The 22,646-nt window shown below is 49.9% G+C and overlaps 1 protein-coding gene across 2 annotated transcripts in view; it reads left to right on the top strand.

Moving 5' to 3' along the window:
* Nucleotides 1-11,073: 11,073 nt before the first annotated feature.
* CAPN5 (calpain 5) overlaps nucleotides 11,074-22,646 on the top strand; it is a 91,086-nt gene continuing 79,513 nt past the window's right edge. The window contains exon 1 of one of the 2 annotated variants that reach the window (XM_066621716.1): nucleotides 11,074-11,133. The gene's annotated coding sequence lies outside the window, so the exon portion shown is untranslated. Of the gene's footprint in view, nucleotides 11,134-13,793; nucleotides 13,911-22,646 lie in introns of those variants that run through there. The other variant, XM_066621717.1, reaches the window with a different exon arrangement.

Here is a 22,646-nt window from a genome sequence, read left to right as displayed (position 1 = left end):
TGCGAACTGCTGGTTGGGGTGGGTGGTCCCTTTGCTGTTGAAATGCGGCATATAAATGCCAATTATGATAGTTCAATACCAGTGCATGGTGGTTGAGGCTAAGGGGAGGGGGGATTCCCAAGTGGTTTTCTCTCCCTCCTTGCCACCCCAGGAGGGCTCCTGCGACTGCCCCATCTTGCTCTCCTCTGGAGCATCAGTGTTTAAAGCAATAGTGTTGCTAGGGGGTGTGGGGGGGGCAGGCTGCACATATGGGCATGACACCACTGCTGGCCAAAATGTTTAAAAATCCTGGTATTTTTGAATAATACTGTGTTATAATTTCATGCAGAATGCAGTGAAGCAAACCACGTTGAAACATCTCTCTTCTATCAAAGATTATAGCCAGAAAACCAGTGGGGGCGAGGCAGTGGTGCATCACCACAGCCACCACCTAGGGCAGTGGTTCCCAACCTGGGGTACATGTTCCCCCAGGGGTACTTGCCAGGATCGTTAGGGGCACTTGAAAAAGAATGGAAGAATTGCAGAAAAGGGTAGATCTGTATTAGAATGCCTTGTGGGACTAGGAAGGCAGCGAGCTGGCTGTGAAAGTTCCACCAAATACTAGTTTTTTTTTCGGTTCATGTATTATCAGGTATGGATCAGTAGTTGAAAACATAAATTTGACATAGCAGCAACTATATTAATTACAAATAATTTTGCTCATATGAGGGGTTCAGTTTATGGAAATGGGTTGCCAAGGGGTACGCGACTGCCTTAGGGCATTGCCCTGCCCACTGCATGTGAGGAGGTCCATCATGGGGTCATGCGCCGGCCTTCCACACCGCATGACGAAAACCCTAGTGATACCACTGGTCCAGAGCTTTCCTTCTTACATCCAGGAGCCCAGCCAGCTGGGCCAATGCCTGAATCCCTTCCCCCCAGTACATTAGCTGCTGCAAATTCCCCATATGTGCTAAACAAAGAGCAGACATCTGGTGCCACCTCCACTGGAAAGCTGGGAGAGGCAGGTTGGAGGTATCCAACAGTGGATATCGCTTCCTTTATGTTGTGGGTTTTCCTGGGGTGGGGGGGGGGAGCAGTGGTAAAAAAAAATGCATCCAGCAGGTTGTAACTTCCAGTAGCCACTAGGTGGCATCAGAACTTAATCACTGGTGATCTCACTCCACAGTAAATGACACATCCCTGTTACCTACCTGAAAGTTTCCTGTGTGCCCCACAACTGCTGCCATAAAGGGGGAGGGTTACAAGACCAGGTGTATGCATCTTCTGGACAATGCTGAGAGTCTGACTTTGCATTGTATCAATGCTTTTGTGTATTTTCCCATTTGTCAGGAGAGGGGAAGGCAGAGGGAGGTGGGGTTGGACTAGATGACCTATTAGGTACCTTCCAGCTCTATGATTCTATGACCCACCCTCTTGGCCCTGTTGAGGGAGGGGTGGAAATGAGAGCCTAGTGTGGAGTTTTGCATGGGTATTTTTGTGGAAGTCTGTGTGTTTCACAACACTGTTTCTATTCTTTTGTTATAGAACAGATAGATTTTTTTTTTTTTGTGGTTCTTATTTCACTTTCAACTGCAATCAAATAGTCAATCACACAAATTGCTCAATCAAAGATGTTTCAATGTGACACGAGGATCTAGGAAAAAAGTAAAGTTCATAAATGGCAGGAAAGTTATTTAGAGAAGAAGAGAGAAAAAATGTTCTACTTGGGTCAATGAGAAAAGAGCCTCACGTGGAGAAACCAGGGCCACTCAGTGGGTTGGGAGACAGGTGAGGCAGAGCCTCCCCACCGAAGTCCTTCAAAAAGCATCAGTGTTGTGTGAGGCACACAAGCACTCAAAACCAATGTCTTGGAGCAAAAAAGCAAAAGCTCAAGAAGAGAAAAGGCAGTTGTCCTGCATGGTCGTGGAACCAAAACAGTAGACTCTGCTCTTCCAGACAGGACAGGGAGGTGCTGTGCCATGGGTGGGGAGGCAGGTGAGGCAGTGCCTCCCCACCAGACTCTTTGGAAAAGTGCTTTTGGAAAACCCTTTCCCGTGGGTTGTGTGTACTTGCACACCTCACACAGTGCTTTTCCAGAGTCCGGTGGGGAGGCAGTGCCTCACCTGCCTCCCTACCCACCGCACCTCCCTGGGAGATATTTATCATTCGACTGGATTGCAAGCATCGCAGGCCATCTCTGGATTGCTACATGGTGCTTTTGAGATAATGAATGACTTTTGCAAAGAAATGTCTTCTCTCATGGTCTTTCTTTTCTTTGGCGCCCCCCACCACCGCCATAGCTGTACCACTTCTGCTTTTAACTGTGGCAGCAAGGGTTGGGTTCTGTATCAGCATGGACAACCTTGGCAGCCACCACCCCCACCCCACCCACCCATGTATCTAGCTACTTACACTTACACTTATGTTCTTAAACAAGAATACAGTATGCAGCTCTTCCCTATTTGCAGGTTAATATGCACAGAACAGTGCATGTTTATTCTGGGAGTGAAGGTGAAGGGGGAAAAGAAATGGTTGCAGGGAGAACCAGCTATATGTGTCCATGTGCATTCAGGTATAAAATCCCCAGGTGCCTTCCAGCTCCAAAAAGATGAGCCTCACACTCTAAGGTTTCCACAACAGTGACCTTGGATCCCTCTACATCCCTGTGGTGTGCGCTCTCTCTTTTCAAGACCAGCTCAAATACTCCCTACCTCCTCCTCAGGTGACAGGGCTGGCCCAACCATGCAGGCAAGTGAGATGTCTTGGAGAGTGAGATAGGCCTCATCAGCAGGTGCCTTCCCTACTTTGCAAGTGAGAGACCTGCATATCCAGCCATGCCAGCGCCATTTCATGAGATGGCTGGCTAGGGCAACAGGCAGGTGCAGGTGAGGAGGTAGGAGGGCCTGCAGGGGTGTCTGTGGGGAAATGTCAGCAAGGGTGATGGGTGAGTGGAGGGGGCAGCAGACTGGCAGGAGAAGATTGGCAGGGCCTGCCCCCTGGGGGTGTTATTGAGGGAGGGGAGGAACAGAGCTCATTGTGTGGGAGGGCTGGGACCTGACACCAGTTTGTGGGGCTGTCAATGCTCCCAGGTTTCCACAGCAGTCACCTTGGATCCCTCTGTGTCTCTCTAGACTTCATGGTCATAGATACTGGGAGGAGGGGTCTGGCCTGAGCAGTGCCAACCAGTTTTCCAGCTGCCCTCCTAGAAGACAAAGAAGAGGTTGTACAAAATGCTCTCTTTGGAAACAGGACTGTGGGAAGACCATTGAGGGGAAGGGACAAGGAGGTGCAGGCCCTCCACCCTTCGGGTGGTGCTGGTGTGATGAACTTGTAGGGTCTTGGGCAAGGGATCCTGGGTTCAAATCCCTACCCAGCCTTAAAGTTCACTGGACTACTTTGGGCCAGTCACCATTTCCCACCCTACCTACCCAGCAGCTTCCTTGTGAGGATAAAATGGGGAGGCCAGGACCATGCACACCATCCTGGGTTCCTTGGGAGAAGGGGAGCGTACACATGTAGCAACTAAAACGGCATTTTTGAAACTCCAAAAGAACCTGCAGCTGCCACAGTTCCTTTCCCGCTGCCTCCAGAGTGCCATCCTCTTTTGCTGCTTCAGCTGGAAGAACGCCAACTGCTGAGGCAGCAGAGCCCCTGCCCTCCTCCCCAGGACACCCCCTCTCTGCCAGGCAGCTCCAGGCCTGTCAACGCTGGGCTAGTGTGATCTTAATGTCACCACAGCTGGAGACAGGATGACTGACTGTGCAGGAAAGATGAACCACTTTTATGCTGTGCAAAGCAGAGGCCGGTCATGTCATGCTTCTAAACCGAGCAATGTCAGGCACTGGGTTACGTCGCCTCCTGGTCAGGCTCTGCGCCCACAACCTTGTTGTGCAAGGGGCAACTCCACAGCACAAGTAGCTGTACCAAGTGATCGTTTGGGGTGCTGTCGAAGTTTCACCTCTTGATTTCTGCCTGCCCTGCAAATAGTAAGGAGAGAAGAGTCTTGCAGCAAAAAAAGGTGGCAACTTGATACAGTCAATCCATACAGAATTAGCCACCTTCATTTGAATATGCTGGGAGCCAGTGACACAGCTAGAGAGGGTGCAAAGCACTAGGTTTTGCAGGTGCCTGAATGTGGAATCGGCCCCTCCCCTTTGGAGCCATTCCAGACAGTGAGAGCAAAATGGAAGCAAATGCTCCTGATGGCTCCAAAGGGGAAGGGGGGGGGGCGCTTGCACAGCACATTCAGGCACCTGCAAAACTCAGTGCTTTGCATCCCCTCTAGCTATGCCACTGCAGGGAGCATATTAAACTGGCATCGTATTTAAACACAGTGAATTGTCGGTGCAGCATCCACAGTAAGCAAGCTTCCAGCCTCCCTGCTTCCTCTTTTGAACTAGGGAAGAAACTGTGCTGCAGGGCCCTGCCTGGGAGTATATACGTATATATACCCCAGGTAATAAGTCTGTCTAGATCAGCCATTTTCAACCACTGTGCCGTGGCATACTGGTGTGCCGCGAATGGTCCCCAGGTGTGCCGTGGAGAATTTGGGAGAGGGTCATTTATCAATAGGACCATTGAGGGATGTGAGCCCCGATTGACAGCACGGTGTGCCTTGTCAATTGTCAAAAATCCGCTGGTGTGCCTTGACCATTTTAGTGCCTTGCCAGTGTGCCGCGAGATGAAAAAGGTTGAAAATCACTGGTCTAGGTACTATCCAACACCTATGTGGAGTTGTAATGCAACAGACAACATAAGCCTCACTCTTTGTCTACCTACAGCAACCGCCTATGCATGCTGACCAGGAATTTGCTTTGAAGTAAACTTGCATTATTAATACAGTAGTTGTATTCTCCAAGGACGTTCAGAGTGACTTGCAATGTTTAAAACCCCAATAAAACTATAAAATCAGTAAAAAGAAGACAGCGGAAAAATAACTGAGAACAAAAGAGTAACCAAAAGGAACACATGTCTGCTGCCTGCTTAGAAAGAAAGAAAGAAAGAAAGAACTGGCTGTGTGAACTGGGCCTGTCAACAACAGGATTTGCAAATCCTGGTGCCACCACCAGGTAGGCCCCCACATGCCCACCAGCCACACTTCTCTAGGCAGTGCGACCACAGAGCAGGCCTCTGCAGAAAAAGAGAGCACACGGGCAGGCTCACATGGGTGAAGGAGCCCCTTCAAACATCCCAAGCTGTGGAGAGCTCTCAAAAGCACCTTGACTTGGGCCTGGAGGCAGGCTGGCAGCCAATATGGTCAAAAATTACCATTACGTGGGTGGAGATGCAAGGGGTGGCCTAGTTCTTTTCAAGATAAACCAATGCCTGGACTGTGCCAGGTCAGATCCAGGGGACTAATCAGGAAGGAAAATATGAGAGAATCTGGGGTTTTCCCCACAGCCCCCAAGCGGTGCTGGCTGGACACAGATTTCCCATCTCAGTGAGACTAAGGGATCCTATCCAACTTTCCAGCACTGGTGCAGCCATGTCAACAGAGCGTGTGCTGCATCCGGTGGTGATGGGGGAAATCATGGAGGTCTCCTCAAAGTAAGGGACCATTTGTTCCTTTACCTTGGGGCTGCTTTGCGGTTGCATCAGTGCTGGAAAGTTGGATCGGATTGGCCTCAAGTATTTCTTTTAAGGCATGGAGCATCTGTACATCACAATGTGGGGGCTGCCTTGCTGGCTGGGGCTGGCGATGCAAGCCAAGCCATCTTGTTTGCTTCCAGGAATCAGCTGCTGATGTACTCCAAACTTTGAAAGGGAGGCGCTCTTCCACTCGCAAAGTGCCAGAGATCAATCTGTGCCCTCATGCCCAAGCAGTGCAACAATGATGCCAAGATTTGGAGGCAGCTCGGGCATCGTAATGGTCTCTTGCTGAGAATTGAATGCTGAGTCCTGGAAAAAGCCAATCCCTTTTGGCTCTCCTTGAAAGGCTAGCTGTGGGAGGGTGGGATTCCTGCCAGGACCAGATCCTCCCATATCTTTTGAAAAGTTAGACCTATTACTGGGTATATTTGGGGTGCTGATTCCAAAAAAGGCATCCGTTTTGCCTTATCACGTCAAGATTGAGAGATACAGCATATCCTCTTTAGTGAATGGTCCAAGCAGCTTCCTCGTGAGGAAGCTTACATCAGGGCTTTCTCACAAGAAAGCTGCTCGAACCATTCATTAACAAGACTGTGCCATATTTCTGAAACCAGACATGATAGGGCAAAACTGATGCCATTTTAGGAATCAGCACCCCAAGTTCATATAAAACCACCATAAAATTTGAAAAACATTGTTCTGACTCAGTTTTGCAGGCCTGTGTTATTATTCAGGTTGTCTTTGTGAAACCTCCATGTTCAGGGGCAGGGTACCTGTAAACACCCATTGCTGGGGTGGCAACAGCAGGGGAGAGCTCATGTCTTCAAGTCCTGCCTGTGGCTTCCCAATTGCCATCACTGGAAGAGGATGCTGGACTAGACTGGCCTTTGTTCTGAGCCCGTGGGGGGGGGGGGTGTGTGTCAGGAGTTGGCCAGGCTGGGTCCAGACCCCTCAAAGGGCCAACCCAGCTCATCTGACCCTTGAACCCTTAGTACCACTAGCCTGAAGTCCCACCTGCAAGTAAGTGGGGGGCCATGGGGTTAAAGTGTTGCTTTTTCTCACAACAAGCTGCAGATGCTCAAATCATCTTTTTCATTTAGCTATTACAGATACAGGAGCTCTCCATCTGGTCACAGAGAAGCTTCACTTTGATGCACATTTATTTGGTCATCAGCCTCATGGGACTGTGGGACTTCCTTCTGACCAAACTTGGATTGAGACTGGACTGACAGGCTAGCACACCACTTCTCCCTGCCTTGAGCAACAGAGGTGTTTGAAAACAGTGTTATTGACCTTAATCAGAAGTAAGCCCATTGGGTTGAGTAAGACTTAGGCTGTAATCCTATCTTGCTCACCAGAAACAAACACCTCCTCCAATAGTGATTTCTAAGCTTTTATAGTGGCCCTGCTCCTGTGCATTTAACTGCAGCTCTTCCTGCAAACTTTAGTAAGTGACATGCTTCTCTCCCTAACCTGAAAAGCATCCCTTGCTAATGTCTCAAATTAAGCTATTCCTAAAGAAACAGGAGCAGGTCAAGCTGTTTCTGTCTGACCAGCTGACAACCTTCATGGGGAGAGGCACAAGGGTAAATAGATTGCCAGATGCGGGGGAGTGGCAGCAAGATGCATCTTATGGTTTTGAGTGCTCCCTGAGGCATCTGGTGGGCCACTGTGAGATACCAGAATGGACTGTGAGATACTGAAGCTGGACTAGATGGGCCTTTGGCCTGATCCAGCAGGGCTCTTCTTTTGTTCTTAACAGTTACAGGTCAAGTGATAATATAATCCCTTAGAGCAGTGATTTTGAACTTTTTTCATCTCACAGCACACTAACAAGGTGCTAAAATTGTCAAGGCACACTGCACTGCAGGGGGGGGGGTCTCACATCCCCCAATGGCCTACTAATAAATAACCCTCCCCCAAATTCCCATGGCACACCAATGTGCTGCAGCCAATGGTTGAAAATTGCTGCCCTAGAGTGAGGATAGAACTGATTTGCATTTGTTAAAGGAACCACAATACAACCAGAATAGCACATAAACTCCAACAGAGATCTTCAACTTAGCTGCTCTCCCCTTCCAGCTGATTAGGGATGTCTCAGTTTCTCACTCCCCACAGGGTAATAACATTCAGCCCACAACCACATGACCTCATGCCAAGGACTTACACACACTGCTGCACACAGATTATAAACTATGCATGCATTACAAAGTTCAGCTCACAGCTACAGATTTATTTTTTAACATGTGAAGAATAATTCTCAGCCCAAAATGGTGCAGACAAAAGAAAATCTGTCTGCCCTGGTGGTGCAAAATACTTCTGTTAGGTTAGAGTTGTCAGGTTTGTCTGTCTTGGTTTGCTCCTGTGCCTTTAATAAGAACTCATTTGCAGAAATAAGCCAGTGAAGCTTTTCCACCAATTAGCAGTATTTCCTGTCTGTTGTTCAAGCTGCTGCTAAAGGCACAAGAGCAGGGGCTGTTAAAAAAAAAAAAGTTGGCAACCATATTGGTAGACTTACCAACTTTTTGATTAGTCATGCTTCTGTGCCTTTATCAGCAGTCTGATAAACATTTAAAAAAATGTTCCACCTCACGTTTTTGTAGCTATACAAGGAAATGCTTCACCAGCTGAATTTGTATGTGTCCTCAGCAGTGACTTCCTGGTATAGCAGTTTGCTTCCGGAAATAAAGACAACACCCTCTTGATTGGAAGCAGTGAGAAAAGAAACAGAATAACACTTCCTGCAGAATTCATACCAACCACAAACTGCTTGGGGGACCCAGGAAGCATTCCCCTGTGGTGTGCAGTTACCACATCTCTTAATTCTTGAAAGTACAGTCAGTTTTTACAGTAATACCTGCCAGTGGCATAGCCAGAGGGGGTGCAAAGCACTAAGTTTTGCAGGGAGCTTCAGTCAACAGTCAACAAAACCTTTATTAGGCATAAAGCAGGGAGCTTCACCTTGGTGTGCAAGTGATCCCTCCAGAGCCATTCCCAGAGGTGAATGATCCCAGAGCCTGAAGATCCCTTCACCTTGGTGTGCAAGTGATCCCTCCAGAGCCATTCCCAGAGGTGAATGAACTCCAGAGCCTGAAGATCCCTTCAGAGCCATTCCCAGTGGTGGGAGCAAAATGGAGGTGAACGCCTTTCCCACCACCCAGAATGGCTCTGAAGGGGAGGGGGAGGGATTGCTTGCACACCATGGTGAAGCTCCCTGCAATACTTTGTGCTTGGCACCCCCTCTAGCTATGCCACTGCCTCTGATGGCTCTTTTATACTCACTGCCAAAGGTGCTGTACCAGGTGGTGTACTAGGGGCAGGAACCTGGAAGCAGAGACGGTCTCAGGTAAATAGGAAGAGTTGGAGCATCTGGTAAATGTGTTTTGGGTCAGCAAGGCAGTCCATTTATCATATCTGAACGAATACCTATGAATCACTTCCAATTTGCCATTATCCTTCTTTACTTTGTCATTATCCACCATATTCTCAGGTGGACTGAGAATATTCTCCGGCCTACAAAGACGCTGCAACACTCTGATGTTTCTTTCCTGACCTCCCAAACCACACAGCCTGCAACTTGAGATGCAATCATAATTGGACAGCAGAGGTTGATCACTGCTAAAGGTGTGGAAGCCACAGCCTGGCTTTGGTGGTTTGTGAGTCACAGCCAACACTGCACTCCTACATCCTCAAATGTTTCAATCGGTGGGTGCTGTCCAGGCCCTTGGGTGAGCCAAAGGGAACTAGATGCCTGACACATGCAACATCATGGCAGAAGAAAGGCAACAAAAGGGGGGCAGCAACAGAGATTTCTAAAAGGATGCATAGTGTAGAGACAGTGGACAGGGAGAGGTTTGTGTCTTCCCCTCAGAAGACTTGAACTTGTGGCTGTCCAGTGAAATTGAGCAGCAGAAGAATCAGGACAGAAGGACTTCTGCACATAATGTGCCATTGCCATAAGGAATGCTTTAGGTGGCTTGAAAGGGGGATTTGATCTATCCATGGTCTATGAATGAGCATCAACAATGACAACCCCACAGCTGCAGATGGGAAGGTCAGTGCCTTCGTGCCCAGTGTGGGCTTCCAGGAAGCATTTGGCTGGCTGATGCTCAAAATAAGCTCAGCAGGATGTTCTTATGATGCAAAGCACTAAGTTTTGCAGGTGTCTGAATGCAACATGCAAGCGGACCTTCCCCCTCCCCTTCAGAGCCATTCCAGGCGGGGGAGCAAAATGGAGGGTAATGCAGGGAGATAGCGAATTGAATGCCTCCATTTTGCTCCCCCACCTGGAATGGCTCTGAAGGGGAGGGGGAAGGTCCGCTTGCATGATGCATTCAGACACCTGCAAAACTTAGTGCTTTGCCCCCTCTCTAGCTACGCCATAGGCTGGGGCTGCAAGAGACCCAGTGCAATCCCGTGCATGTTTACTGAGAAGCAAGTCCTATGGTGCTCCCATAAGAACATAAGAAGAGCCCCACTGGATCAGGCCATAGGCCCATCTAGTCCAGCTTCCTGTATCTCACAGCGGCCCACCAAATGCCCCAGGGAGCACCCCAGATAACAAGAGACCTGCAAGGCCTCCTGGGAATTGTAGTTAAGAACATCAGAACAGCCCCACTGGATCAGGCCATAGGCCCATCTAGTCCAGCTTCCTGTATCTCACAGCGGCCCACCAAATGCCCCAGGGAGCACACCAGATAACAAGAGACCTGCAAGGCCTCCTGGGAATTGTAGTTAAGAACATAAGAACAGCCCCACTGGATCAGGCCATAGGCCCATCTCGTCCAGCTTCTTGGATCTCACAGTGGCCCACCAAATGCCCCAGGGAGCACACATGACAACAAGAGACCTGCATTCTGGTTCCCGCCCTTGTATCTGGCATTCTGAGGTCACTTACTTCTAACAACAGGAGGCTGCGCATACCCATCAAGGCTTGTAACCTGTGATGGACTTTTCCTCCACAAATCTGTCCAATCCCATTTTAAAGGCACTGAGGATCACTACATCCTGTGGCAAGGAGTTCCAAGGTTACTGGTAATTACATAGGAGAAGCCTTGCTGGATTAACAAAAAACCCACCTAGTGCAGCCTCCTGCATCTCACAGTGGTCCACCAGATGCCTCTAGGAGCCTATGAGACAACAAGAGACCTGCATCCTAGTGCCCTCCCTTGCACCTGGCATTCTGAGGTCGCCTACTTCTCAAACCAGGAGGTGGCACAAACCCATCGTGGCTTGTAACCTGGGATGGACTTTTCCTCCAGAAATCTGCCCAATCCCCTTTCAAAGGCGCCCAGGACAGATGCCATGTGGCAAGGAGTTCCACAGGCAAACGACACACTGTCTGCCCTCTCCCTCCCAGCAGGAAACGGTGCGCAGGGGCTGCAGCGCACCACCCTCTGAATGAGATGCCTCCCCCCTCCTCCCCCCCCACTCCACAGACGCATGTGCAGCTTGCAGCCCCACCCCCGCCCCGCCCCCCGCCCCCAAAGCGAGCCCCGCTTGGCCAAAGCGAAGAGCTGGCGGAGGAGAGCGCAGGGAGCCGGGACGCCTCCTGCGGGGAAGGTGAGTCGCGCACTCCTGCCGGCCCTGCAGCGCCCCTGTCCGGGGGGATCGGCCCCGGGGTGAGGGTCCTCCCCCTGCATGCAGACCCCCCGATCGGGGTCCGGCGCGCTGGGAAGGAGCCTCTGCCTCTGCTGAGTGATGGGGGGCATCAGGGGGGCTTGGGACGCCCCTGGCCAAGGAGCTTCCTCCTCCCTGCCCTGTGGCTTGCAGGGGCGCTCAGCTGGCTGGTGCCTTTATCTTGGGGCACTGCCCAGACCCTGCAGAGGGAGGTAGGTGAGGCAGAGCCTCCCCACTGGAGTCCTTTGCAAAGCGCGGCCCCGGTGGGTTGTGCGTGCTTGCAAAGGACTCCCGTGGGAAGGCTCTGCCTCCCCTGCCTCCCCACCCACTGCACATCCCTGCCCAGAGGAACCAGGTCTGGTCCACCTCTCTTGTTTTGGTTCCTGGACCCTGCACAGCAGCCACCTCCTCTCTTCTGGAGCTTCTGCTTTCCACCCTGAGAAGGCAGCTCCACCTCCCACGCTGCCCTGCATCCTGGGGCCTTTCCGGGACTTCCTATTTCTTGACCCAGCCTGTGATTAGTCTGTGGAACTCCTTGCCACAGGATGTGTATTGGCATGAGCAAGGCTTCCAAACGAGTCCCTAGAGACAGTGTTGTTTTCAAGGGCTTGCTGGAGCTGATCCTGCCAGCCAGGTACTTTGTTGCAATGTCCCCCAGATTATAGACGACCCCTGCTAACTGGGGAAGAGGCACATTTTCAAGTGGATGCTCCTCTTTTTGGCAGGGGGAGAGTAACTGGCCCTCCTCACCCCAGCAGTGTCTTTTCTCGTGGCTGTCTGCTGGTGTTGCATCTTTTTAAATTGTGAGCCCTTTTGGGACAGGGAGCCATTAGATATTTTTTTTCTCTGTAAACCGCTTGGTGAACTTTTGTTAAAAGTGGTATATAAATACTATTAATAATAATAATATAAGAAAAGCCTGGAGCGACCCTTTCATGAGGCCAACTGAGATTGCTGCCTCAGGCAGCAGAAAGGCAAGGGATGCCTCCTTCCCTCCACTGCTGTTTCTCATCTTGTTCCCCAGATTGGAAAAGGGAGACGGGGACAGAGAGGGCATGTGGTGGGCCAGTGCCAGAGACTTCCTCTTCTGCTCCATCTCCCTCTTCATTTTCTGGTCCGGGGAGGCAAGGGTGTTGCATTTCAGGGGGTTATGAGCTAGCTCCTGCTGGATGAGGCCAGCATCCTGTTGCTTGCGCTCCCTACCTAACAGCCTCCAAGAAGTCCCCAGAAAGGGCATGAAGGCAGCAGCCCTCCCCTGCTGTTGCTGTCTGGCAGCTGGTAATCAGTGGTAGACTGCCCCCGAACATGGAGGTTCTTTCTACCTGTTGGGACTCATAACACTTTTCCACATGCTCCAGAGTCAGATGGCAGAAGAGAACTGCTCCCAAGGCGGCTCTCTTCTGCCCCTCAGGTCAGCAGTGAAAAATGGGGCAAGTTCAACCCCCTCTCAGGCAAGTGTGTGCAACAAATTCAGGTGGTCTGGAGCAGCCCCCAGTCATGGAGGACCATTAATCACAGCAGCCTTTTCTGCTGTTGAGTTCCAGGTTATACAGCACCATTTGGCATGGCCCAAAGCTGCATTTCCTGAAATAAAATGTCTGGAGAGGGAGAGTAATTGAATCCAGCCCCTGCTGTGCTCAGTCCTGATCTTCCCCTCTGAATGCTGAGGATTTTAACTCGCAGAACATACTTGCCTGCTATTACGTATTTATTCCACCCATTTATATCCCACTTTATAATCTGGAGACTTTTCAGCAGTGGCGAAGTGCTAAGTTTTGCAGGGAGCCTCACTGCAGTGTGCAAGCAGCCCCTTCCGCTCCCCTTTGGAGGGGGGGGGGAGCAAAACAGAGGCATTCCACCTGTTTTGCTCCCTGTCCTGGAATGGCTCCGAAGGGGAAGGGCTGGTTGCACACTGCCGTGAGGCTCCCTGCAAAACTTAGCACTTTGCACCCCCTCTAGCTACGCCACTGCTTTTCAGTTCAAATCTCTGTCCCTTGTGGTGAAGGTGTCAGCTTCTCTGCCCCAAACAGGGTTTGTTTGGAGCCAGTGTGTCAGAAGTGAACCGCGGACCTGCTCACTGGTGCCAGGACTGGTGCCAGGGGAAACACCAGTGCTGTGTCTCGCTTCTGTAGTTTTTCTCTCAGTTCCCAGCAATCTTGATCTGTCATCAGTTTCTTTCTCCCGTTCCTGTCTCTACGCCTGACTTTCTCCAAAAGCCATCAAGCCATTTCCTGCAAGACTTGCTTTCCAGCAACGCTCCTTTCAGAAGCACTCTCTACTTAAGCCCTTTCTGCCCAACATTGCATATACACAACAGGGATCAAATGTGTACACTTGTGGGTAGGGCAGAAATTAACCAGCCTCTCCCTCTTTCCTTGTCTTGCTCTTGACTAAACACACAGTGGAACCTCTTTGGACTCCAGCCCTGTTCACACATGCTGGCTGTCACTTAGCATTGCCTCAACCGATGAACCCATGTTGGTGAAAGCTCTTGTGGGAGACGAGCCCCAGAGTTTTTGTGCTGCTTCAGATTCATTGCCATTCATTTCAGTGAAGCCAATGCTTGTATTCAGCGGATCACAACGCTTGTGGTTCAGCCCTGCCATTCAGTGCCAGGATTCCGCTCTAGTGGACGTGAAGTTAACATGAACAAGAGTGCTCCTGAGCAGTTGCAGAGTGCAAACCCTAACCAATGAGTGGTTGCAGAGTCCTCCTAATTGGTAAGGAGCAAGGTTTCTGGATCGCAAAGCACGGTTTCCAGTCCGTTCTCAACCCTCTGATCTAGAAATTAAGCACCAGACAAGCCTGGTTCATGCTGTGACAGACTGTAGATAATGGCTGTGTGTGGGAACAGCATTCCAACAGGTGCCTCCTAATACCTGTTATTCATAGGGATGTACAATATGTGGTGTGAACTAAAGTCTATGTGTGCATTTTTTATTTATTAAATATGTCTGGATTGTGTGTACCAGGGACATGCAGTGGGTGGGGAGGCAGGAGAGACAGAGCCTCCCCACCAGAGTCCTTTGAAAAGTGCCACTGCTGTGCGAGGTGTACAAGCACTCACAACCCAAAGCATGTGGTTTTGTGAGTGCTTGTGCATCTTGCATGGTGGTGGCACTTTTCAAAGGACTCCGATGTCCCTGGTGTGTACCCAGTTCTAACTGCTGAGGAGCATTCCAGGCAAGTTGCAATCTCAAGCTACTAGATCTCAGGAAGGAGAACTGCTTTTTCTATCCTATTTCATCATTACTGACAAACAAAAACAAACCCTTGTACTGATGCTATCACCACCAGAGGAAGGATGAGAGTCTTCCAGTTAACTGATGGTGGTAGACCTTTTGGGGGGGGGGGGTCAGTTGAAACAGGAAATTAAACCTCCTGTTTATGAAACCCACTGCCCTCCACCCCGGCTGCTCTCCTCTGTATTTCCAAATGTTGTGAATGAGGGCTAGAAACCTGCTTTCAAAAGTGATCCTGGAGATTCTCAGAATGCCAAATCCCCTATTTTTGATTGCTGACTGTGGGCTCTGGGACTCAAGCAGAATCTGTGGCCTCAGAACCTAAAGGGGCAGAGTCTCTGTAGCTTGGCACCCGTGAAGCCGCATTATAGTAGTTAGGCAATTGGCTACTTAGCCCAGTCATGTCTTTGCTTGTCCCTAGGGCTTGGGTGGAGCATGCTTTTCCCAGCCTTGCTATCAGGCCTCCTTTGAGTTGGAGATGGGAGGGATTGAACCTGGAACCTTCTGCTGCAAAGCAGGTGTTCTGCCATTGGGCTGCGGAGCCTCCCAGACAAAATATTCCTTCTCTGGGTTCTGAGGGTTACCAGCTTCCGTTACAGCTTTTGCCTTCTTCAACAGCAGCTTGATGTGCAAATGGAGATAATGTTCATCTCTATGCTGTGAAAAGCTTAGCCTGACCATTTCTGTGTACCAAGCTGCCAAGAGAGACCCAGGAGAAACAGAGGCTGTAGGTGTCTTCTCCAGCTAGCAGGAATCCTTTGAGCCACCTGGATCCACTTGCCTTGCAGGTACTTTCTCTGCAACCCCCTTGGGCTTGGGCTTGGGCTGTGGCTCCCTGTGGCCTGAATTATACAGGCTGGTCCCGATGAGGAATAGACCTGCCTTTTTGGAAGGAGCTTATGTTAGACCACGCAGGAGCTACTGTGGCATAGTGGTTAAACCCCTGAGCGGTGAGTCAGGAATTGCTTGGTTCAGATGTTGCCTCTGCCATGAACTCAGAAGGTGACCTTAGGGATGCCACTCTCTCGACTTCCCCAATATGGGGATAATAATGCTTTGCTACATGGCTGTTGTAAGGCTTCTTGATGGAATGTCCATGCTGTGGTCAAAACACTCTGAAATGTGAATGCTTAACATTAACGGGACAACATCAGTGATTCTGTCTGGGACCAAATGCAGCTGTGGATTGCTTGTATTCTTCTTATGTAGAATTATGTATTATTCTTATGCATTTTGTTTACTTAAAACCTTTTCTGGCCACCTGCAAATGGGAATGTATGGACTAGGTACTTGAAAATTCTGGGTTGCAGGAACGTCCAGGTTCATCCCAGTGTAGCGTCATTTCCAACTGGCTGTGGCTGGTGTCTCCCTTGTGTTTATTTTTAGATGAAAAAATTGGGAGCCCTTTGGGTGCAGGAAAACCTCTTCTGATTTCTTAAACTGCTTTGAGAACTCTGTTGAAAAGCAGTCTCTAAATATTCTTTCTTGGATGGGGTGAGTAGTGAAGGAGAAAGGCCCACAGGTGAGTTCCAGTCCCTGGACTGGAAGGATTTTGGCTGGGTGAGCTTTCCCCACCCACTGTCCTTGGCGGTGGCATAGCTGGAGGGGGGTGGAGTATGGCTCTGTTTTGCTCGCCCCGCTGGGAATGGCTCCAAAGGGAGGGGCCGCTTGCCTGCTGCGCTGAGACTCCCCGCCGGACTGGGTGCTCCGCCCCCCTCCAGCTATGCCACCAGTCCTTGGACATGGAATCTGACTCATGCTGCAATATGCATCTTTTTGAGAGAAAATATTTTGAATTCCTTTAAAAGTTCTAGTGTTCATGGTGGCAAAGAAAAGTCAAAAACGGCATAGGCTGTAGTCTGAGGGCTTTAAATTACTGCTACACTAGAAGGGATGGAAAGAGTCTGGCCAAGCCCTCCCAGCCATGTTCTAGCTAGTCTTGCAATCGCGTCCAGAGCTCTCTCCAAAATCCCGTCTCATTGCTAGTCCATCTGAACAGAGGCTGGAGGGTGTGTGGACAAAAATGGGCACTCCCTGTAGCCAGAGAGGTGAGTGAACAAGGAGTGATCTGAGGGTGCATGAAATGGCCACCTAGCTGAAACCAAGGAAGCCTGATGAGATTGCCTGAGAGCTCCAGGTCCTCCCCCTTAGTTCCTGCCCAGATGAAAAGTGGGATAGGAATGATGATAAATAAGATTTTCAGGGTTCAAGATTTTCAGGGATTTTCAGGCTTTAGTGTCCTGATAATTCCTGGCCCGTCCCTATGACCAGAAGCGACAGGAGTTTGGCAGAGGGGAGAAGCAATGTAAAGTGGAGTGGACGTGGTTTTCCTGAAGTTGGGTTCCTTTTGTGGAGCCCTTCGCGATCTGGTCCACGAGAGCCCCTGAGCATGGCAAGCCAGCGAAATGAGCGTGGCTCTATTCTGCACGATGGACTTTGACTCTGTTTGTGTATCTCTCTGGTGCCTGAGTTGATCACCTGGATTCAGACCAAGTGCCTCAGGTGCAGCTGAATGTCCTCTTGACCTGTTCTGAGGAAGAGCCACCTGTGACTTTCATGGGGGGAAAGGAAGGGGGGTGGTGGAAGTGGAAGGTCCATTGCTGCGAGTGAGGGCGCGTAGGGGGTCCTGAGTTCAGTCCCTGGCATCGCCGGTGTAAAGGACCGTAGGGGGGTAGGCCTCTGGAGAGCCTGCGCTAGAGGACCAATACTCTGATGTCAGGTGGATTCATGGAATCAGTAGCATAGCTGGAGGGGGTGCAAGCACTAGGTTTTGCAGGGAGCCTCACCGCAGTACGCAAGGGACCCCTCCCCCTCTCCTTTGGAGGCCTCAGTTTTGCTCCCACAGACTGGAATGGCTGTTTCTGCCCTTGCAGTGCATGGGTGGGGACATCGTTTTCCTGAGCGTCCAAAAAGTCACAGCAGCTAGTGACTGGATACAGTTGCTTTCCTGCATGTCGGAGGATATAGTGGAGATGGAAAAGGTGCAAAAGAGAGCGACTAAGATGATTACGGGGCTGGGGCACCTTCCTTATGAGGAAAGGCTACGGCGTTTGGGCCTCCTCAGCCAAGAAAAGAGACGCCTGAGGGGGGACATGATTGAGACATACAAAATTATGCAGGGGCTGGACAGAGTGGATAGGGAGATGCTCTTTACACTCTCACATAACACCAGAACCAGGGGACACTCGCTAAAATTGAGTGTTGGGAGAGTTAGAACAGACAAGAGAAAATATTTCTTTACTCAGCGTGTGGTTGGTCTGTGGAACTCCTTGCCGCAGGATGTGGTGACGGCATCTGGCCTGGACGCCTTTAAAAGGGGATTGGACATGTTTCTGGAGGTAAAATCCATTATGGGTTACAAGCCATGATGTGTATGTGCAACCTCCTGATTTTAGAAACGGGCTATGTCAGAATGCCAGATGCAAGGGAGGGCACCAGGATGAGGTCTCTTGTTATCTGGTGTGCTCCCTGGGGCATTTGGTGGGCCGCTGTGTGATACAGGAAGCTGGACTAGATGGGCCTATGGCCTGATCCAGTGGGGCTGTTCTTATGTTCTTAACTACAATTCCCAGGAAGCCTTGCAGGTCTCTTATTATCTGGTGTGCTCCCTGGGGCATTTGGTGGGCCGCTGTGAGATACAGGAAGCTGGACTAGATGGGCCTATGGCCTGATCCAGTGGGGCTGTTCTTATGTTCTTATGTTCTTAAGAGTCTACGGAATCCAGAAGTGACATCGCAAGAGGCAAAGATCGTAGAGGAGACCATAGAAGCCAGTGTGCCATGAGAAGAAAAACATTGGAAATGGGTGGGAAAGTCCAACAACTTATTGATCTTGGCTGATTATCGTAAATGATGTACGTTGACCTCTGGCCAAAGCTGACGTGTTTGGTTTTTTTCAGCAATACAAGGCGAAATCAGAATCTGTTGCTGTGTGACTCATTCTGACTGAGCCAATCTAGGATCTTTGGGGCAGTCATGCTCTTGAAAGCAGCCATGCCTTTCAGTGAGCTTTGTGTTTAATTTATTTATCCAACTTGCATCCTGCCTTTCAGCAGAAAAAGACTGTCAGGTTGGCAAGTACAGTCACTAATGCTGTACAAGGTTAAGGCAGCAGGGGCAGGAATTAAGCAACTTGGGGGCAAAGTGGGCCAAAAGTGACTTGGCTGCAGACTTTAAAAAATATCAAACAGGAAAAGATCCTTACAGGGTGACAGAAAGGCAGGAGAGAAGGCACTAGTCAAGTCTGAAGGTGCCACAGTTGAAGCAGGAGGTCCTCTTGACAGTTGCCACTATGGGCTTGTCGAAGACTCCCAGTGCATGAGGCAGCATGCCAAAGGCTGCCTCCCCATAACTTGGTGATGTGCAGACTCTCCTCTTCCCACTCCCTAGATTGGAATAGCAAGAGAAGGTGTGGAGGGGAGAAGAGTGGTGGGCTAGAGTGTCTCCAATGCTCTAGGACCTCCCACTTTTTCCTTGTCTGCTCCCCTCTTCCTTTTCCAATCTAGGGAGTACAATGAAGAGCAATGGAGGTAAGTGGGTAGAAGGAGGTGGGCACCCACTGCTTGAGGCAACCACTTTAATCAGTCTCATGGATAGCTTGGTCATACACCTGCCTACTCCCAGAGGTGGGGGCATCTGGAGAAGAGCTTCCAGAAGGCTGTAGGCTGAAGAAAGGTGCACTCGTTGAGAGAGGGGGGCAGTTGTTATTGGTCTTGCATGTGGAGGGGGCCACATCAACAAATAGTGCGTGCCAGGTATGAAGGGGGACTTCAAATGGACTTTCAGCATCAGTGGTATCACTAGGGTTTGTGCCACTCTGTGAGGTCAGCACATCACCCCATGATGGACCTCTTCCCATGCAGTGGGTGGGGCAAGCCCCAGGCGTTGGACTTGGTGACTAGACCATCACTCCAACCCCGTTGATTTTTTGGCTATAACTTTTGATGGAATAAAGATATTTATTTCAATTGCATTCTGCATGAACTTACACATCGAATGATGTATAACAGGGGTGCCCAAACCCCGGCCCTAGGGCCACTTGCGGCCCTCGAGGACTCTCAATGCAGCCCTCAGGGAGCCCCCAGTCTCCAATGAGCCTCTGGCCCTCCAGAGATTTGTTGCAGCTCGCACTGGCCCAACACAACTGCTCTCAGTGTGAGTGTGACTGTTTGACCTCTCACGTGAGCTGTGGGATGAGGGCTTCCCTCCACTGCTTGCTGTTTTGCATCTGTGATGCAACAGTGGCAGCAAAGGAAAGACCAGCCTTGCTTTGTGCAAGGCCTTTTATAGGCCTTGAGCTATTGCAAGACCTTCATTCATTCATATAAGTTCATCTTAAATATATCCATTTATGTAAACTTATATAAATTTTTTCAAATTTTAAATGTAAATTAATTATTTTTTCACCGGCCCCCGACACAGTGTCAGAGAGATGATGTGGCCCTCCTGCCAAAAACTTTGGACACCCCTGATGTATAACATGATAGTATTATTCAAAAATACCAAGGTTTAAAAAATTTTGGACAGTAGTGGTGTCGCCCCCCTGTGTGCATCACCCGGTGCAGGACTGCACCCCCCCGAACCCCCTAGTGACGCCACTGTTCAGTGTCCGGACTCCTCATTCTTAAAAATGTCCCGCTGTTTGGTGACAGTGTCTTGTCAGTGTACAGACGGGATATTAAACAGGAATCCATTAGCTTGTCAATTTCTCCTATTAAGCAGATAGAACTTTGTGCTGCAAAAGGCCACGTGACCCAAGATTCTGGCAGGAGCGTCTGCATCGTACAAAGGCTCTGTTTAGTTCCAAACCAGACTGTCTTAATGTTCCAGCAATCCAGTTGGTTAGCGAGGAGACTTGTTCAGGCAGTATATGAAACGGTACTTGATTGAAAGCAATGATGCTGGTCTGTGTGTGTGTGTAAGTGTAGGGCATGCATCCTGCCCCCCTCGGAGGCTGAACAAATACAGGGAGGGAAGCAGGATAGTGTCTGCTAGCCATGCTGATGTGTCCATTGACCCTGCTCCATCTGCATTGGAGGGCTAAAGGGTGTGTTCCTGCTTCACCTTCAAGCATTCAGTCTGTGCAAGGAGAGAAACTCTGCCTGCCCCTTGGATCTGATTGGTCCCCCTGAGGTGGGCGAGCGGGATTTGGGCATAACTGGATGATAGCTCAGCTTGGCAAGTCTTTGGAGAGTGGGTTCTGCCACAGCCTCCAAAATCCTGACGCACGGGTGCAATCCTGCGTTCTGTCACAGTTTTGTGCTTTTTTAATAGGAAGCAGGGTCATTTGCACGCTTTGCACCAAATTGTCCAACAGCCTGTGCTTTCTTGACTCTGGGGTGTGGTGCAACTCTGCTGCCAATATACACCCTGGGGAAACAGGACTGCTCTTTTTGTCAATATATTTGTGGTGTGTAGTTTTCACCTGCTCAAGGTGGGTTCATTTGGAATCAAGATTATTTTAACTGGTGACCTTTGCTGTTGTCATTTTGTAAATTTCTCAGGGAGGTGTGGGTCCTGAAGGATGAAAGCACTGGCTGGCTTGGGTCCTACCAGCCTGGGAGCCTCTCCTTAGAGATGTGTGGGGACATGAACAGATTTGTCTGGCCTTCTCCATATGTATGCAAGGCCACTAAACAAGATTGAGGGTGAAGTGCTGGAATGTCCCAGAAAAGGCTGATCGATTTTAAAAGGGATTGGACAAGTTTCTGGAGGAAAAATCCATTAAGGGTTACAAGCCATGATGTGCATGTGCAACCTCCTGATTTTAGAGATGGGCTATGTCAGAATGCCAATGCAAGGGAGGGCACCAGGACTCAGGTTTCTTGTTATCTAGTGTGCTCCCTGGGGCATTTGGTGGGCTGCTGTGAGATACAGGAAGCTGGACTAGATGGGCCTATGGCCTGCTCCAGTGGGGCTGTTCTTATGTTCTTAACTACAATTCCCAGGAGGCCTTGCAGGTCTCTTGTTGTCTGGTGTGCTCCCTGGGGCATTTGGTGAGGCTGCTGTGAGATACAGGAAGCTGGACTACATGAGCCTATGGTCTGATCCAGTGGGGCTGTTCTTCTGTTCTTATGATTGCTAGGCAATAGCACTAGTGCTGCAGTTGCAGGCACTGGATGATGTAAATTAAATCAACCCCGGGGCAGTAGCATAGCTATCGCAGGGGCTGCGCTGTGCATTGCTATCACTGCCCAGAGTGGTTCCAGTGGTGAGTGGGACAGGTGCCTCAGGCTCACACCACATGTTGTGGCCCCTGCAATACCTACCACGCTGTCTCCTGTAGCTACGCGACTTCATAAGGGTCTCCTAATAGCAGGATTCTCACCTTTCTCCAGTGGAGCCCTTAGAAGGAACACGGCTGGTCATGAATTCCCAGAATTGGCCTTTGACTAGGTAAGTTGCCTTAATAAATGTCTTATTTGGAGATAAGCTTATGAGTGGTTTTCTCTCCTCCCATACTGTAAATAACTTGCTAAACCTGTCTGTTGGAACTCTCTCATCCCAGGCCAGGAGCCTTTCCTTTAACTCTGTCTCCAGAGCCTGAAATGTGAGCTGCTTCCACAGGTCATGACTAATTTTTACTGGGGGGGGGGTACTTGCTCTTGGGTGCACCTTATTGGCAGGTGGGGGCCTGTCTGGGGGAGAAAGACCATCTGAGCTCTTTGCTTTTTAGAAATGGAAGCACTGGTTGAAACTGGTATGAAGGGCCTTGATGCCCCTGTGCAAGTGACAGGTTAGAGGAATGAGCAGGGGGTGAACTCTCAACCCGATTCTGAGATGAGCTTGTTTGAGGTGCTCTGAGGAAGCTTGTAAAGCTGTAGAGCAATTATCGGCAATCTTCTTCCGCACAGGACCAGACATTGAGTCCATCAATACTAAGAGCTTATGCACGTTCGATATGCATGTATGAACCTCCCAATTAGGCCATAGAGCTAAGGAAGAAAAAAAAAAGATGAGCATGGCATGAAGAGATGCTTGCCCAGACAGAGGTTGGCATGTAAAGGAAACTTCTGCCCTTGGTCTGCTTACACTGCAAGCCTTATAGAGATAGAATTACAAACTTGATTTATTTTTTAGAACCACCATGGGCTGGGTGGACACTCAGCGTGTGGTTGGTCTGTGGAACTCCTTGCCGCAGGATGTGGTGACAGCATCTGGCCTGGATGCCTTTAAAAGGGTATTGGACAAGTTTCTGGAGGAAGAATCCATTATG

Source organism: Tiliqua scincoides, chromosome 3 (assembly GCF_035046505.1).
Source record: "Tiliqua scincoides isolate rTilSci1 chromosome 3, rTilSci1.hap2, whole genome shotgun sequence".
In the NCBI taxonomy this organism is placed as follows: domain Eukaryota; kingdom Metazoa; phylum Chordata; class Lepidosauria; order Squamata; family Scincidae; genus Tiliqua; species Tiliqua scincoides.
The sequence above is the reverse complement of the archived record's forward strand: the minus strand, read 5'-3'. Positions and strand labels throughout refer to the sequence as shown.